This window comes from Lissotriton helveticus, chromosome 2_1 (assembly GCF_964261635.1).
Source record: "Lissotriton helveticus chromosome 2_1, aLisHel1.1, whole genome shotgun sequence".
Classification (NCBI taxonomy): domain Eukaryota; kingdom Metazoa; phylum Chordata; class Amphibia; order Caudata; family Salamandridae; genus Lissotriton; species Lissotriton helveticus.
This window is the reverse complement of record NC_136059.1, coordinates 2,025,624,146-2,025,642,502: the sequence shown is the minus strand read 5'-3', so window position 1 is coordinate 2,025,642,502 and position 18,357 is coordinate 2,025,624,146.

The window sequence follows — 18,357 nt, the reverse complement described above, 5'->3', positions numbered from 1 at the left end:
CCACCATTGCCCTGCTGCAGCTGCCAGGGAACCGCCATTCCCTGGCAGCCCTAAAGCCGCAATATGCTTGGCGGAACCATCCCCCGTCCCGGCAATCATATTAGAATTTTCCCCTCTACCATGGTTTTCATGGAGGTTCCTCCTCCGAGAAAAATACGGAAACAAAAGGGGCCCCACAGAGCCCCTTTGTGCCTCAGCACCATTGGGTGCACACAGGAGGCCCGATTCACAGAACTAACTTAAGACAAAATCCTAAACTTACTACCATTTTCATATTCACAGAAGGCACTTACTCATTTTGGTATTCACAGAAGACACTTACTCATTTCGGTATTCACAGAAGTTTGGAGTCCTAACTTTAGGACTCCTAAATTGCATCTGTGAATACCGAAAGTCCTAAAGTTAGGATTTTTCTCAGTTTAGGAGTAGTAAAGTTAAGACTGCTAACTGTAGGGCTCCTAAATGCCTTCTGTGAATACCGAAAGTCTTAAAATTAGGAATTTTCTCAATTTAGTAGTAGTAAAGTTAGGACTCCTAACTTTAGGACTCCTAAATGCCTTCTGTGAATACCGAAAGTCTTAAAATTAGGAATTTTCTCAGTTTAGTAGTAGTACAGTTGAGAAAAATCCTAATTTTAAGACTTTCGGTAATCACAGAAGGCATTTAGGAGTCTGAAAGTTAGGTGTCCTAACTTTACTACTACTAAATTGAGAAAAATCTTAATTTTAAGACTTTCGGTATTCACAGCAGGCATTTAGGAGTTCTAAAGTAAGGAGTCCTAACTTTACTACTACTAAACTGAGAAAAACCCTAAGTTTAAGACTTTTGGTATTCACAGAAGGCATTTAGGAGTCCAAAAGTTAGGAGTCCTAACTTTACTACTACTAAATTGAGAAAAATCCTAATTTTAAGACTTTCGGCATTCACAGAAGGCATTTAGGAGTCCTAAAGTTAGGAGTCCTAACCACTGTTCCCAGGAACGCGCGCGGCCGAGCGCGCGCGCACTTCCCTACCCCCGAGCGCGCAGTCCCATGTGTGGAGCGCGCACAGAGGGCACAGAGGGCACATCCCGCGAGAGTATTCGCACCACCGCCGCTTTTAAAAGGCGCGCACCGCGGAAAAAACTGGCATTTCCTGATTGTGGAGGACAGCGGCGGAATTGACCACTTTGTAGTGATTGAATACTCTAATGAGGCCACTTGCTGGCCTTTTGTTTTTGCTGGCTTCGCTTTTGTTTTGCCGCCCTGTAGTGCACGCACTGTTGTTTTTAAATTCTTTTATTTGTAAAGCGAGGCTGCGGGCAGATTGAGTGCTTTTGTTAAACTATCCATGTTAATTGCAGCCCCTTCACAAGCCGCGATTAACATGGATGCTTTAACAAAAACACTCAATCTGCCCGCAGCCTCGCTTTACTTACACAACAATGCAGTAAGTTTAAAAACACCTCATGTGGGCTTTTCAGGGAAATCTGCCCGGTTTGCAGACTTGCTCAATCTATGCTCACGGCGGCTGCCATTTCTGATGTTAATCTCCTCCGGCTGAGCAGTCAGCCACCCAGCCTTGCCATGGCCCGGTGTATCCTCTATGCTGACTATTTTACGCTCGATTTGCGGTACCCCAATTCTCTGTCTGATGCTTTATGTGGAGCTCTGCCTCAGGAGCAATCCTCCTCCACATGTGCCGGCACCATGCGTCACTTGTAGTTTCTTTTGTTGCCAAAATTCTTCTTAAAAATAAGAAAAACGTTTTCGCACGTAGTCTTAACTAACACACAAACAACTGACAGCAAGAATAAACGTGTCTCATTTTCACAACTCTTTATCATTTGTGAAAAGAGGTGTTTTAGTGCATTTGTATCTTGCAGCGTTTAATTTGCCTTTGCCTTTGCAATTGCATGAATGTTACCACATCTGGTTAGTTTCAGGCATGCCTTTTACCTACTCCATCCCCAACTTTTCGCTCTTAATCACCATGCTGCACTTTTTCAACACAGCCCATGGTGAAACTCCAAAGCGATGATAAATCCAATCGCCTGAAGCAGATTGTGGAGGGACAGCAGGAGGACAAATGAAGATTCGCTCTTCTGTGTCTTTGTGGAGCTGAAAACCTTTAATTCACAGGTACTAGTGAGAGACCAGGTGCACGAGAGAGGAACACGAGTCTGCTGTATGCAATTAAGCAGAACGAGCAGAATGCACTTAAATTGTAAACGATAACACTTGTAATTGTTCCTAAATAGAAAAGATTAATTCTACTTCGAAATGCAGTTTTAATTATCACTAGCAAAAGCTCCTCCTTTCTTCTGTGCGTGGAGACAAAACACGTTAGTAGATAGTTGGGTTTCCACAGAACCATCATTTCAAAATTGCACTCAAAGGAGTTAACTTGAAACTTGCAACTAAAATAGTTTGAATTCTCGCAGTTGCAGTTCTGTTATAAATTCATAACTGCACAACCCAGAATGCAAAGAAACGCAATGATTTGGGTACTTGTGACTTAAAAATCTGGTGGGGCGGCTTGGGCACTCTGCAACTGGGAATGTTGTGCCATGAAAATAACAGGTTTCATTCTAGGAAACCAGTATACAGTGAATCAAGAGGAGGAATTTCAGAGCTGCTTTTTCTCTTTCACTTGTCATTGTAGGTTCTTTTCCCAGGAATCCTGACCTAACCGTTTGTTGCCCCTTCGATTTGTACTAGATTTCTGATTGATTTTATGATCAGAGTCAAGGACCTAGTTGATTGACAGCAGTATTCTTGCAACCTTGTACAAGGCGTTGAGACTGAAATAAGTATTCCGTTTTTACAGCTAGTGTTTCCAGTTTTCACCAATGCTACTGACCCTTCAAGCTTAAAAATGCTTAATGTACCACACATTTCTCCAAAAATGAGCCTCCTGATGCTAACCTAGCAATGTTGTGTGAAAGGTCACGCTCCTCAAATGTCGGCCACTTTTTTGGGGCTGCCTGGGCCTATTTTTGGTCCCAATCTGACCCTGACTGCCGTAGTTGTTTGTCCTCCCCGTACAAAAACACTATAGGGTGCCACCTTCCTTATTGGGGCCAACAAGAGCAAGGCATCGGTCGCCACACCAGAGAATCAGTGGTAAGTGACTGCAAGTAGCCCTCAGGAACTGAAATCGGGCCAGGTTCAGGCAGCGGAACTCTGTTACAGAGCTTCCATTTTGCTTGGTCGTGTCTCCACCCCCATGAGCATTCCCTTTTATATTCCTGTAGTCTAGAAACATCTACTTCCAGATCAAGATAATGTTCCAAAGCCTCTCATACGCTAGCTCTCAGTGAAGGATGCTGAAATGCTATTTCATTAATCATCCATGTGTGAATTGGGTTATTCCTTCTGCTCTCAATCGAGATAGACAGTGTTACTTGGCCATGGTCAGATCCTATTTTAGTGATTATGACAGCCTCTGACACAAAAACGAGTGGGACAGGGGGCAGAAGGGCACAAAAACGAGTGGGACAGAGGGCACAAGGGCACAAAAACTAGTGGAGCAAAAGGGGCACAGAAACAAGGAAAAAAACGAGGCGGGCAGAAGGCACAAGAACGAGTGGGACAGATGGCAGCAGGGCACAAAAACAAGTGGGACAGAGGGCAGAAGGGCAAAAAAACGAGTGGAACAGAGGGCAGAAAGGCACAAAAACGAGTGGGACAGAGGGCAGAAGGGACCATAAACGAGTGGAACAGAGGGCAGAAAGGTACAAAAATGAGTGGGACAGAGGGCAGAAAGGCAAAAAACGAGGGGAAAGCGAAGTGGAACAGAGGGCAGAAAGGCACAAAAAACGAGGGGAAAACGAAGTGGATAAGGCAGAAGGGCACAAAAACGAGTGGGACAGAGGGCAGAAGGTCAAAAAAGAGTGGCACAGAGGGCAGACGGGCACAAAAAACTAACGGCACAGAGGCAAAATACAGAATACAGAAATATAGGGTCAGCTAAGAACAGCACGCAGAACGGGCAGAGAGGCACGGGGCAGCGAGGGGAACAGAAGGGAAAACTGGGCAGAGACACGGGCAGCAAGGGGTACAGAAGGAAAGACCGGGCAGAGAGATCACAGGGACAGCGAGGGGAACAGAGGGAAGAAAAAGGGGCACGGACCACGTACAGGCAGCTGGGAAGATAGACAACAGCAGTCAGAGACATAACAATGAAAATACAGGCAATACAATAAATTTGCAAACTGCCTTTAGGACCCTTATTTTGGCTCTGTATGTGTGAAAATGCACCATCTATTCACTTTTTAAAGTAAATGTTTTGAGTGCCATTTGGCGCCGCAGACACGCACGGTTTGGTTCCTGGCGCACATAGCCCTGGTTGCAGCGCACAGAGCCCCTTCCCTGCCGCACACAGAGGAAAAAAATTAGAGGGAACATTGGTCCTAACTTTACTACTGCTAAATTGAGAAAAATCCTAACTTTAAGACTTTCGGTATTCACAGAAGGCATTTAAGAGTCCTAAAGTTAGGACTCCTAACTTCTGTGAATACCGAAATGAGTAAGTGCCTTCTGTGAATACCGAAATGAGTAAGTGCCTTCTGTGAATACCAAAATGGTAGTAAATTTAGGATTTTGTCTTAAGTTAGTTCTGTGAATCGGGCCCAGTGTCAACATGTGCCCCCCTGTGTGCATGCACCTCTGTTCCTGCAGTGCATGGACATTATAGTCCATGCCATGCAGGACCTTTTTTGGGCGTTCTCATTGCAGTGCCAGTTTTCAGTCAAGCATTTTATTGACCAATATTTTGTCTGTCATACTTGGATTCAGATCTTTAGCCTTCATTATCCTTTCTTCTATTATTATTTACGGATGTACACGTGCATGCAGCATTTGTGGTTGCCAGTTTCAATTCCCGTTTTTGTAATTATAATCAACTGATAACATTGTACGAAGTTATGATGTCGTTAAATGCAATGGTTAATCTGCATTTTTTATCGTCTTGGTATGAAGTGGCTATTAATTGATTCTTTACTCTATATATTGTGCTTGAGTAGAGATGACGCTTTTATGATCTATTCGCTGGCATATGAAATTCAACTGAACATATAGTTTGTGGGTGTCTGCTCTGAAATGAATTGAAAAAACGAAAAACAGAGTTTATGTAACATTTCATATTTAAATATTTCTTAATAGTTGTGATGCCTCGCTTGATCATGACGAATCAATTAAATGGGCTTACATGCTCTGATTATAATTGCTTCATTTGTGCGTGCTATGCATGCCTGTGGAATTTCAAATATGCATCAGCTTTCCTAGTTTGACAGGGTGCCAGATTGATGCACTCATTTAGAAAATGACATTCATTTCAAACATGTATTGATCAAAGTAACTTTTTACATCATGTAAAAACGGCAACATATTCAACAAAGTAGCAGAAACCTACCAGCATGAAATCCATTGACAAGACAAGTGTTGCAAAACAATTCAATATATAGACGGGAAATGTGAAAAAAATAGCCCTGGTTTTGGAAAAACATATTAGCACCTAAAACAGTTTGGAACGTTGGTTCGTCTCACATAATTGATGTAGAACATGATTGGCAGCAATGTATAAGTTTATGTAAACACCACACACATACATCACAACTATAGCTGCTTCTGTATCACGCTTTGTGAGACTTGAAGAAATGCCTGTTGTATCAGATGGAACCAGGAGGACAGAGATGAGACGCAGCAAGTACTATACAGAATGAAGGGTAGGTATACTCGATTGTACTGCACCAGAATGAATCTTCCCAACATGCGTGACCGTCAAATCCTCAACTAATATTCATTTTACACAGACAGAAAACTATCAATTTCGGCCTTCAGAGAGATTGATCTGCTTCTGAACATCAACAGTACCACTATAGCACAGCTGTTAGAGCTGTTTGCCCTTCTGCAACACTGTCTCACAGATAGTAGTCATCCCCTACAGAGGACTTGTTATATGGTATTTCACAAACTTTCTTCTGCCAAATTCTGCACAGGAATGAATGCCCAGTTAACGCTTGTGGGTAGCCATAACAATGCTGTCAAATGATTCTTTGGTCAGACAAAATGCTGTGGGCGCATTCTCGAAATATTTGATCTTTAACAAATATGATCTGTGTTCTTTACACATGCATTTAACAGCTAGTCACAATCAATCCATGACCCCAGTCCTGAAAACATGGGCAAACAGGGCCAAGATTCAAAGAAGAAAGAGAAAGCCCTAAATGCAGGGACCCAGAGAGGGAGAGAAGAACAAGGTGTTGGGATGACTCTGCAGAAGGCCAAGTTCAACAGCATTTTTTGTTTTTTTCCAAACTCACCATAACTCTACCTGACTGTTTGTGTCTGTGGCTTCACGTGCAAGAATGGGATTTGAGTCCCTTCAATTTGGAGAGCTACCTGTGAATAATATCAAGGAATTTTCTAGGGAGTAGGGCTGCCTGCCAAAAGGAACACCAGGAAGGTGGAGCTCCAAAAGGCTCTCAGGCCATGGGTGGAGGTCCATCAGTTGCCAGCAACAACAGATGACCAGGATGGAGAGGAGGATGTGGAGGGGCCAGAGCAGGGCCCGGATGGAGGTCCTGAGATCCAGCAGTCAGCTGAGGGGGTTGACTTGTCTCCGAGTTGGAACCCCCTGTGTCTTCTTATGGCCTGTCCCCAGAGAAGCTGACGGACATGAAGGCCAAAAGGGACTGTAGACTTTAGATCTCCCAGTTAAAAATAAAATTGGAGGAAAAACTGGCCTTGGGGGCAGAGCAAAAGAAGGCTGACAGGGCTTTAGGAAGGGAAAAACTGGACACTTAGGAAAGGTAACTGGCCATGGGGGCAAAGCAACTGAAAGCTGAGTTTGAGAGGGCCTTAGTAAGGGGAAAGCTAGCCATGGAGGAATAAATCACTTTTGACTGGTTGGCCCTTGAGAGGAGTCTTAACCTGTTTGCGTCGGCCGTTGAACGTTCGGAGCACCACCGAGGTAGTGCTACGAACTTTCAGCGGCCGACGGCAGCATCAATGGGGTTAAGGATCTGGACATCACGGTCAGGCAGGCAAGGTCCAGCAGTGATGGTAGCAGCAACCCTACAGTGACTTCTGAAGACAGGAGGGTACACAATCCTAAAGGACTGGTGCCTGACTTTGTTGTAGGGGATGACATTGACAAACTTTTAGAAGCTTGTGAGGCAGCTTTGCAGATGCATATGATCCTTGAGGACGACTGGGGGGCTACCATCTGGAAAAATATACCAACGTGAGGGAAGGAACGCCCTACCGGCCTAGAGAAGGGGGACAGCATGAGGTATCTCCCCATAAATGACACCCTTGTCAGTAAATAAAGTCTCTCTTCTGAAAAGTATATGCAAAGGTTTAAGGACGGCCAGAAGGTGGAGCATCCATCCTGGGTGGATTGTGTAGATTCTGTTTGCAAGGCACTGGATGGCTGGGTGAAGGACAGTGATGTGAGGGTTACCAGTAGCTATATAAATTGATTGCAAGATGGCACATGTTCAGTCTTTGTTTTGCATTTCTGATTGATAGTAAGCTCACTGACACCAGGGAGCTTTCTAAGGAGGCAGACCGCTAGCTCAGCACCAGGATCCACAAGAAGGTATCTGAGGGGAGGGATCACCACAAGGGTGGGCAGGGTCTCCACAAGGATGGGAGACAAACACATAAAAACTAAGCCTAGGCTGAGTTCGCAGAGTTTTACTCCACACAACTACATGAAGTGTCAGACAAACTCTGCCATGATCCACAGAGTTCCGCCAGCAGCAGAGTTGTTAAATCGTGCTACATGCACTGACTTTTAGCACCAGGAGTTTGTCCAGCACTGTAAAATCAGCGTGAACTGGACTACGCTCCTCACCAGAGCAGAAGAAATGATTCCTTGACAACAAGTCCCCAGGGAAGCCACCCCCATACTGCTATGAGTACCAACAGGTTGTGCACTGCAAGGGGGCTGCCAAGTTTCCCAAACAGGCACTGCGCCCCACTAGCAGGCATATAGAAGCTGGTGATTGTGGCATTTTGGGGCGAAGATTGCCCAAGTTGGTGTGGGCGTAGTGTAAAGGTTCATCTAGTGTCCCTGGGTGATACAGAGATGGTGTCAAATGCCCAAATGTCTAGCAACACTAGGAAATATTGGCAGTGGGTCACCATCAATGGGCAGAGTGTGGGGAATTTGAGAGACATTGGAGCCAGCTTGATAACTGTCTGATGTCATCTGGTAACCTCAGAGCAGGTAGCCCCTAATGCTTCCCACCAGATTATTGTAACTGACAAACATGAGTCACTAACCAGTGACTCTGGTTCCCTTTTAGTGGAGGAGTCTCAGGTTTCTTAAGAGTATCTGTGAGTCCAAGCCCATCTATGCCAGTGGATTGTCTGCTTGGTTATGATATAGAGCACATCATCTGGAAAGAGGTGGAGCTCTGCTCCTGCCTGGATATTGAAGGAAGTGACCCACTAGGGTCACCAGGGTCACTCTTGACCTCCTCTTTCCTTCCAGTAATGAAGAGTCATTGATGCAGTAAAGAATACACTCAAACTGGTTTATTCACAAAGTACACTGCAGTGGAGTCCAGTCTGACCAGCCTCCTATGATGGCTGATGAGGGGACTGACTCTAACAAACATGAAGTTACATTATGTAGGTTGGGGAGCCTACAAAGACCCGCCTATTATGGAAAAGTCCTGGTAGCTGTCGTAATACAATGGGGGCACAGAATATAAGTTTTGATTCTGCAGCCTGGTACAAGCTATCTACTATCCAAGGTCGTCGTGCCTAGCCTCCCTTCTAGACAGGTGGGATAGTCCTCTATGTAACAGAAAAGGCATGCGACAATGTGCAAGTTTCAGCATTGGAGAAACAAAACTTACCAAGGACCATTTCTCGTAAATGAACAAGCAACAATTTCTATTATAATAGAAAATGGCGTCTTCAAGAGCTAAAATGGTGGCACAGATGTCAACCTAACTAATGCAACATCTGTATTTACTGATTACATCTACACACAATATATATGTAGTAGCCATATAAATGCTAACATAATTTTGGGTAAAACACGAATAAGATGACCATGTTACATTTCAATTCTATCAATATGTTAGGGTTGTCTAAGTGGTGTGCCTCACCACAAGGTCCATTGCAACCCAAGAGGGTAGTCAGGAAGACCTGGATTCTGGAAGAATGGACCAGGTAGCTGCCATAAAGAGAAAGGGCAATGTGCAGCAAACCTGCTCCTGAAACTCCTACAGTCCAGGAAGAGACTGGACCTGAGGGCGACACCCCGGTACCTACAGGGGAGGACATTGCCACCCTTGGAAACCTACCTGAACTGACCAATTGGCAGAAGGAAGAAGGTCCCTCAAAGAGGAGTTCTGCAGAGATCATAGGGAGTGCCCAGGCAGCTGCTACATCTCAGGTGATCACCTGATCTATTGGGAGAATGGTCTCCTGTATAGCGAGCCTAAGTCTCCGGAACCTGCTGTTGGTGGTTCCTCTGTGCTACATGGCCTTTCTACTGGAGCTGACTCATGTCGTTCCCTGGCAGGTCACCTAGGGAAGATCAGGGAATGAATGAGGATGGCCTCGGATGCATTCTGCAGTTTATGCTCTGGTCGAGTTTCAGCCTGGCCAAACATTGTGGGTGATGGACTCAGTGGGGCTCGGGCCCTACAAGACCAATGGTCTGTCTCTCATGAAGTGAAAGAACACACGTTTTCTACCTTGTGGACCTTAAGACCCCCCCAAACACCTTTTAAGGGTTTTGTATGTCAATCACCTCAAACCCCACTTTGAGAGGTCTGGGGTTACCATGCTCCTAATCATGGATGATGTGATGAAGGATTGCAGTGAACCTCCCCCTGACCTCCTTTTTCCAAGGAGCAGAATGGATCAGTGGAGGTTATCAGCCTCTCCCCTACCCTGACCTTAGAGCAACAGAGGTTCTGCCGCCAATTGTTGGGGCAGTTTGCCTCTTTTCTCATTCGCCCCAGGACTCACTACATTGTGTACCCATGGGGACAGTATGCCTGTGAATTGTAAAATCTACAGGCCATCAGATAAGGTGAGAGCAAACATTTAGGAGGAAGTCTCCAAAATGCTGGAGCTAGGGGTCATTGAGCACTGAAACAGCCCTTGGTCCAGCCTGGTGGGGCTGGTCCCCAAGGCTGCCCCTCGAGGTACCACCCCTGGCCTTAGGTTCTGTGTGGATTGGATATATGACGGTACCACGCGTACTTTTACAACGCGTACCGTTACAACGCTACTTTTACCACGCAAGTCGTTACAACGACTTGCGTGGAGGGGCGCTGGATAGTAAATTTTTTAATTTACTATTCCAACTCCAGTCCCCGTGGACTCTAGGGAAAGGAGTTGGATAGTAAATTAATCTATTTACTATCCTGGAGCGCCCCCCAGCGCAAGTCGTTGTATCGACTTGCGTGGTAAAAGTAGCGTGGTAACGGTACCGCGTTGTAAAAAATGCGTGGTTACCGTTGTATACCGTGTGGATTATCAGGGGCTCAATGTAGTCATGAACTCTGATGCACACCCCACACCCTGGACTGAAGAGCTCATTGATAGGTAATGGGCTGCTAAGTTCCTTAGCATGCTTGACTTAATGTCTGGGTACAGATTTGCCTAACTGAGAGGACCAAGGAGAGGTCTCTGTGCTCTACCCCATAAGTCAACATGAGGGTGATGCTATTTGGGTTGAAGAACACCCCTGCCACCTTCCAGAGGTTGGCCAACCAGGCTGGATTGGAGAACTTCAGTGCCGCCTACGTACCACAGCATTGCAGTTTTCAGCTCTTACTGGAAGGACCACCCATGCGAGCTCAGGGAAGTAGGTATTTATTTTATTTATTTATTTTATTTTAGGAGTTTTGTATAGCCCTTGCCGGACACGAGGGTATCAGAGCGCTTCACAACAAGTAACTTATGTGCAAATGGGCAGTAGAGAGAATACAGGGTATCATAGCTAAACTGACATATAGGTAGTAACAGGTACCTGCGCATGGAGACAACAAGTATATTATACGTTCCTTTGCAGAGACATAGAGCAATTGTCACCATACCGCTGTTGTAATGCACAGGAAGATACAAGCATAGTTTCAGCGAAGGTGACTTAGTATTTTAACCTGGTAAACCACAGTCTTTGGGCCAAGAGTCTGGAGGGTTTTTTGACACAGCAATATGAGTCTCTGGTAGGTTTTCTAGATCCGACTCAGTGACGTTGGTCACCTAGTTAAAGTTGGCGAGGTGCCGGTTAAAGTACTTCCTTGTCTCCTATCTGCTCGCTTGAGAATGATCCAGAAAGAGGATTTTGAGGAGGCTTTTGAATTTTGGAAACAAGGGGATCGTTCTGATGTGAGGGGGGATGGAGTTCCAGATTTTGGGAGCGTTTCCAGCATATAATCTGGTCGCCGTTTTTTGTTTGCAAGTTTTTAGCAGGATGAGTAGAGAGAATTGGTGCTTCTGAGGTTCCTGGACTGGCCGGCTCTTTTGAGTTTGGCGGCTAGGTATTCTGGTTTGCCTGTGGGGAGGGTTTTGTGCATGAGGCAGGCGGTTCTGAAGCTGGCTCGTAACTCAATTGGGAGCCATTTGAGTTCTCTGAGTGCAGGGGAGATGCGTTCAAATTTTTTAGTTCTGGTGACCAATCTGGCTGCTGCATTGAAGGTTGTTTTCAAGGGGGTGTGGTGGGATTTTGCAGTGCCAGTCAGGGCTGCGATCCCGTAGTCGATTCTGGAGAGCACCAGTGCTTGGGTGTCTTGTTGAAGGTCTTTAGGAGGGAGGAAGGGTTTTATTTTGTACAGTAGTCTCAAGTTGAGAAAGGCGCTTTTAGCGGATCTTGTAATGTGATTTTTCATGTCCAGTTTTGGGTCAAGGGTGATACCTAGAGATTTTACTGAGTCTGCCAGTGAGATGTTGCCATTGAGGGCGTCGATAGCTTTGAGCCATTCTGCAATTTGGGGGGTTTCATCTTTGTTGGAGACGAGGAGTATTTCTGTTTTCTCTTGATTGAGTTTCAAGTGGTTACTTGAGAGCCACTGTTGTACCTCTCTAAGCATGACGTTGAGTCTCTGGAGGTCCTCAATGGAGGTGTTTTCTAGATATAACTGCGTGTCGTCAGCATAGGTGGAAAGGGATGTTGGATTTCCGGAGTAGAGAGGTGAGGGGTTCAATGTAAATGTTGAAAAGCTGAGGGGAGAGCACTGACCCTTGTGGAACACTCCTGGTAAAGGGGTGGAGGTCGGATTCAAATTTTTCAATTTTTATTCTTTGTGATCAGTTGTGGAGGAAGGAGGAGAACCAGAGGAGGACCGTCTCTTCAATACCAGCACTTTCTTAAAGAACCTTGAGGAGAAGCTTGTGATCAACTGTATCGAATGCAGCTGATAGGTCCAGGAGGATGAGAAGGCAGCATTGGTCCGAGTCAAATTACTTGTGTAGGTCATCTATGACATTGAGGATTGCAGTTTCGGTGCTGCAGCCTTTTCTGAAGCCTGATTGATGAGGATCTAGAAGGTTAATGTTGTCCAGGTGTTGGGTCAGTTGGGGGAATACACATCTTTCCATGATTTTAGACAGAAGCGGTAAGTTCGAGACGGGTCTAATTCAGCAGAGATGTGACTTGACCAACTTTAGGCATTCTGGACGATCCCTGATCTGAGTGAGCTGTTAATGATCTTGCACCAAACTGGAGCTAGGACGAGCTTCAAGTCTTTGGTTAGTTGATGGGGTAGGTGATCAAGGGTGTGGGACGAGGGTTGTGTGTTGGAGATTAGTTTAACTATCTCTTCTTCTTGAATGGGAATGAAGGAAGACCAGTGTTTAGGGGATTCAAAGAAGCACTATCATTGGTTCCGGCTGCCTTATTCTCGGTGGAGGGAGTGAGATTGGAGCCAAGTGAGAGATCGATCTTTGTGATTTTGTCATTGAAAAAAGTGTCGAAGTTGTCACATCGTTCTTTGGATGCCTGAGTTGAGGAGGTCACTGGTTTAGAGGTTTGTTTCCTGATGATGTTGAAGAGCTCTTTGGGTCTGTTTTTAGCATTGTCCAGCGCCGAGCAGAAGAAAGAAGTCTTTTTGTTCTTAATGTGTTTTTTGTAGTTCCTGCGGGTTGTTTGAAGTTGCTCGCGGTGCAGGGTGGTGGGATTGTTCCTCCAGATTCTTTCTGAGGCTCTAAGACGTCTTCTTTCTTCATTGATGTCAGTGGTGAACCATGATCTGGATGGAATGCTTTTGGTTTTTTTTAGTTTAAGGGGGCCAAGTTAATCCAGGGTGTGCGTCATGTTAGAGTTGTAGAGAGAGGTGAGTTTGCTGGTTGGGAGGTGGTCAATGGTGCTCGGGAGAAGTGAGCTTATTCTTTCTTGTAGATCAGTTTGTGGGATCTGAGCTGTGTTCCTAATCCATTTGGGTGGGGCCTTCAAGGGGGTTGGGTTTGGACCTCTTGGTTGATTTGAAAAAGGATGATGTGGTGATTGGACCAGTTTACAGGAAGGATGTCGTCGATGGTGATTGCATTGCTTATGGCAATGATAGCGTCCAGGGTTGCTCCTCTGTGAGGAGTTTCTTCTGAGCAGTGTTGGGTCAGGTTGTTTTCTAGTAGGAGGTTATTTAGGGTTTGAATAAGCGAGTTTTTTGAGTTTCCAAGAGAGCAGTGGGCAATCAAATCAGAAAGGTGTTCTCTAAATTTGGTGGAGTTACCTGGGGAGTGGTACAGGAGGTGGCATAGAGATGGCCTGTTCTCGTTTGGCTTGATATTGAGAGAGAGACATTCAAAGGAGTTATAGAGGCAGGAGGCAGTTACCGAGATGGAGATGTCATTCTTGCGGATGATTGCTAGGCCCCCTCTTTGAGCTATCCTGTCTTTGTTGATCAACGTGAATCCAGGCGGTACCAACGTGTCAATGATGGGGTAGGAGAGATTATTGAGCCATGTCTCCGTGATGAATGCTATATCTATATCATGGGACATCCTCCTCGACGATGATGCAGGACCTCACATTGCAACCTCACAGCTCCCTGGATCTGACGCTGCATGACGCATCTCAATCAATCAATCAATCAATCATAGCATTTGTATAGCGCGCTACTCACCTGGAGGGGTCTCAAGGCGCTTGGGGGGGGGGGGGGTGTCTGCTACTGCTCGAAGAGCCAGGTCTTGAGTTGCTTCCTGAAGGAAAGGTGGTCCTGGGTCAGTCGAAGGTGGGTGGGGAGGGAGTTCCAAGTCTTGGCTGCCAGGTAGGAGAAGGATCTTCCTCCGGTGGTAGCTCTGCGGATGCTTGGGACGGTGACCAGGGCGAGGCTGGTGGAGCATAGCTGGCGGGTGGGGGTGTAGAAGGTCAAGCAGTTGTTGAGGTACCTGGGGCCCAGGTCGTGGAGAGCCTTGTGCGCGTGGGTGAGGAGTCTGAACGTGATCCTCTTACTGACGGGGAGCCAGTGCAGGTCTCTCAGGTGTTCGGAGATGTGGCTGTGTCGGAGGATGTCCAGGATGAGTCGTGCGGAGGCGTTCTGGATTCGTTGGAGTCTTTTCTGAAGTTTGGCTGTGGTTCCGGCGTAGAGGGTGTTCCCGTAGTCCAGATGGCTGGTGACGAGTGCCTGGGTGACCTTTCGAAGCATCCGCAGGGTGTTGAAACACGGCGACGCGACGGTGTTGACTTGTCTGGTCATCGAGAGGGAGGAGTTCAAGATGAAGCCCAGGTTGCAAGCGTGGTCCGTTGGCTTGGGAGCGGTGCCCAGGGCAGGGGGCCACCAGGAGTCGTCCCAGGCGGAGGGTGATGATCCCAGGATGAGGACTTCCGTCTGTCTGAGTTCAGTTTCAGGCGGCTGTTCTTCATCCATTTGGCGACGTTTTTCATCCCTTTGTGTAGGCTGGTTCTGGCGGTGGCTGGGTCGTTTGTGAGGGAGAGGATCAGCTGGGTGTCGTCGGCATAGGAGATGATGTTGAGGTTGTGTTGGCGTGCGATGGCTGCGAGGGGGCTCATGTAGACATTGAAGAGGGTGGGGCTGAGTGATGATCCTTCTGGTACGCCGCAGATGACTTCGGTGGCCTCGGATCTGAACGGGGGCAGGCGGACCCTCTGGGTTCTTCCGGTGAGGAACGAGATGATCCATTCCAGTGCCTTCTCTTGGATTCCGATGTTGTTGAGACGCTGCACCAGGGTGCGTGGCAGACCATGTCGAAGGCCGCGGAGAGGTCCAGGAGGATGAGGACCGCTGTTTCACCGTTGTCGAGCAGGGATCTGATGTCATCTGTGGCTGCGATGAGGGCGGTCTCGGTGCTGTGGTTGGCACGTAAGCCGGACTGCGAGTGGTCGAGGGATCAGTTTGTCTCGAGGAAGGCGGTCAGTGGGGTCCGCCTTTGGTTTCTTCAGCAGGGCGCTGAGTTCGGCGTGCTTCCAGCTCTCCGGGAAGGTGGCGGTGTTGAAGGAGGTGTTGATGATGTCCCGGAGTTTGGGTGCGATGATGGAGTCAGCTTTGTTGAAGACGTGGTGGGGGCAGGGGTCGGTTGGCGATCCGGAGTGGATGGTGTTCATCACGCGGGCGGTGTCCTCGGTGCTGATCGGAGTCCAGGCGCGGAGGGTGGTGGTGGGACGCATTGGCTCGGTGGTGGGGAGCGTGGTCTGTGCGTCGAAGCTGTTGTGTATAACGCTGATCTTGCTGTGGAAGAACGAGGCGATGGAGTCGCAGAGGTCTTGCGAGGGGGTGATGTAGTTGTTTCTGGCGTTGGGGTTGGAGAGCTCTTTGACGATGTTGAAGAGTTCCTTTCTGTTGTGGGCGTTGTTGTCCAGTCGGTCCTTGAATGCTGTCTTCTTGGTGGTGCGGATCAGCTGGTGGTGTTTGCGGGTGGCGTGCTTGAGGGCAGTCATGTTGTCTGTGGTCTGGTCGTTGCTCCATGCTTTCTCGAGGGTGCGGCAGTTTTTCTTGGAGTTCTTGAGTTCCTCGGTGAGCCAGAAGGCTTTCTTGCTGCCTGGTCTGCTGGGAGGGGTCTTCAGTGGTGCGAGGTAGTCTGCGCAGGTGGTGATCCACTGTGTGAGGTTGCGGGCTGCTACGTTGGGGTCCGTTGTGCTGTCGGGGGGTTCTGGCTGAGGCAGGCGGTGAGCTGGTCGTCGGTGATCTTGTTCCAGCTTCTGCGCGGAGCCTGTTGCGGGTGGTGGTGGGTCGTGGTTCTTCTGAAGCTGAAGTGGATGCAGCTGTGGTCAGTCCAGTGGAGTCCGGTGGAGTGGCTGAAGGAGATGTGCTTGCTGGAGGAGAAGACGGGGTCAAGCGTGTGTCCGGCGTAGTGGGTGGGGGTGTTCACCAGTTGCTTGAGTCCGAAGTTGTTGAGGTTGTCCAGCAGGGTTGTGGTGTTGTTGTTGTTGATGTTCTACAAGTGGAAGTTGAAGTCCCCTAGGAGGATGTAGTCATCGGAGGGGAGGGCGTGCGGGCTGATGAAGTCTGCGATGTCTTCGCTGAATTGTGTGCATGGTCCCGGGGGTCTGTAGTTGAGGGTTCCTCTGAGGGTCGTCTTGGGGTCGGTGTGTATCTGGAAGTGGAGGTGTTCAGCGGTGGTGAGGGTGTCGTCGGAGTTGGTCGTGATACGGATGGTGTTCTTGTGTACGATGGCGATGCCTCCTCCGATCTGGTTGATGCGGTCCCTCCTGATGATCTTGTACCCGTACGGGATGGCGATGGCGATGTCGGGGGCTGAGGAGGCGTTCATCCAGGTTTCCGTGAGGAAGGCGACGTCTGGTGATGTTGTGTCGAGGAGGTTCCAGAGTTCCACGGCGTGTCTGTGGACGGAGCGGGTGTTGAGCAGGATGCACTTGAGGTGGTTTTTGCTGGTGCTTGGCTTGGCGGGTGCGGTGCAGGTTCGGAGGCAGGTGAACTTGCAGGCTTTGCAGGTGAAGGGTCCGTGGGTGCGTTTCGGGGTGGCTTGGCAGCAGGCAGTGTTCCGGCCGGCATTGAGTGCGATGAGGGCGGCGCCGTCGTAGGTCTGTCGGGTGGTCTTGCATCGGCAGGGGCCAGGGGTACTGGCGCTGGGCGGGTCCAGGCACGGACGGGCGCAGACGGGCTTACCTTTGGCGCGCCGCGCCCTCTCCGCATGAACGCTGCGCGTACGCGCGGACTCTGCCATAAATGGAGAGTGGGGGGAGCGGAGCGAGGGAGGAGCAGCTGGGAGGCGGGAGCGGGGTGGCGAGTGGGGAGGGGAGCGATGCGAGGAGAGGCTGAAGGAGCGGGGGTGGGGCCGCGGGGGAGCAGCGGCAGGGAGCGGGGTGGGTCAGCGGGAGCACGGAGAGGAGAGGACCGGAATCCAATCAAGGGCACAACAGTGAACAGGGGGCACAACAGCACTGAGAGAGCAAAATACAATCAGGGGCAACAACACGGAGAGAGCAGAATTACAATCAGGCGCAGTAGTGAAACCGGGGGGGGGAACAGGGGCACAACGGCACGGAGAGAGCAGAGTACAATCAAGGGCACGGAGAGAGCAGAATACAATCAGGGGCAACAGTCAGGGGCACAAGCATGGAGAGAACAGAATACTATCACAGAATACAGGCAAAGGAAACAAAAGTTACTGGCAGTGGCGGCAGTGGCGGCAGTGGCGGCGGCAACGGGGACTGGGCACACGCAGGTGGGCCACGTGGCGGGTGGAGCGACCGGGACTGACCAGGTCAGGCCAGGACTGTTGATGGATTTGATGGATTTGTTAGTAATCCCAAGTGTCTGAGGATAATTGCAGAAATAAATCACCACCTGTGATTAGGGTTTGCTTGCTTTAACTGCCTTCCGTTCCTCGGGCTTATTCCGTGTTAATTGTGCTACACACCAGGCGACCTCATTAAGGACTGCTGACACCGAGCTGACGCCTTGATGCCACCCAGTGCGATGCCGCAGCCCTCGCCTCTTCTCGACGGCCCTGGAGACCATGAAGACAGCATCGAAGAAGCATCTCCGACCAGGAGCACTCCTTGCTTCGGCTGTGCAATGCATCTTCAACTTGGTACAATGCAATGCAAAGAAACCAGCATTTAAAGTAATCCTGTTCAATGCGCCTAATTGGGTCCATGTATCTTGCTTTTTGGCGATATATTTGCTGAAATCTATGAAATTGCATAGCGCTGTTTGTTCTGATTGTTTGTTGGTGGTTTTGGTCTTGTTTTATTTATGAAAATGAAGTCAATTTGTCTAAATTGGTGTGGGATTTTTCTTGTGTTGTGATTTCACTTTTTAGTAAAAATACTTTATTGCATTAATCATTTGATTACAATAAATAGAGAATAAGCAAGAATAACAAATAGAATAAAAAAGTCACATATTTTTCATGCATGGTATCCTATAAAAGAAAACATACATAGATCGTGATACCTGTTTTTGCATCTATAAACAGA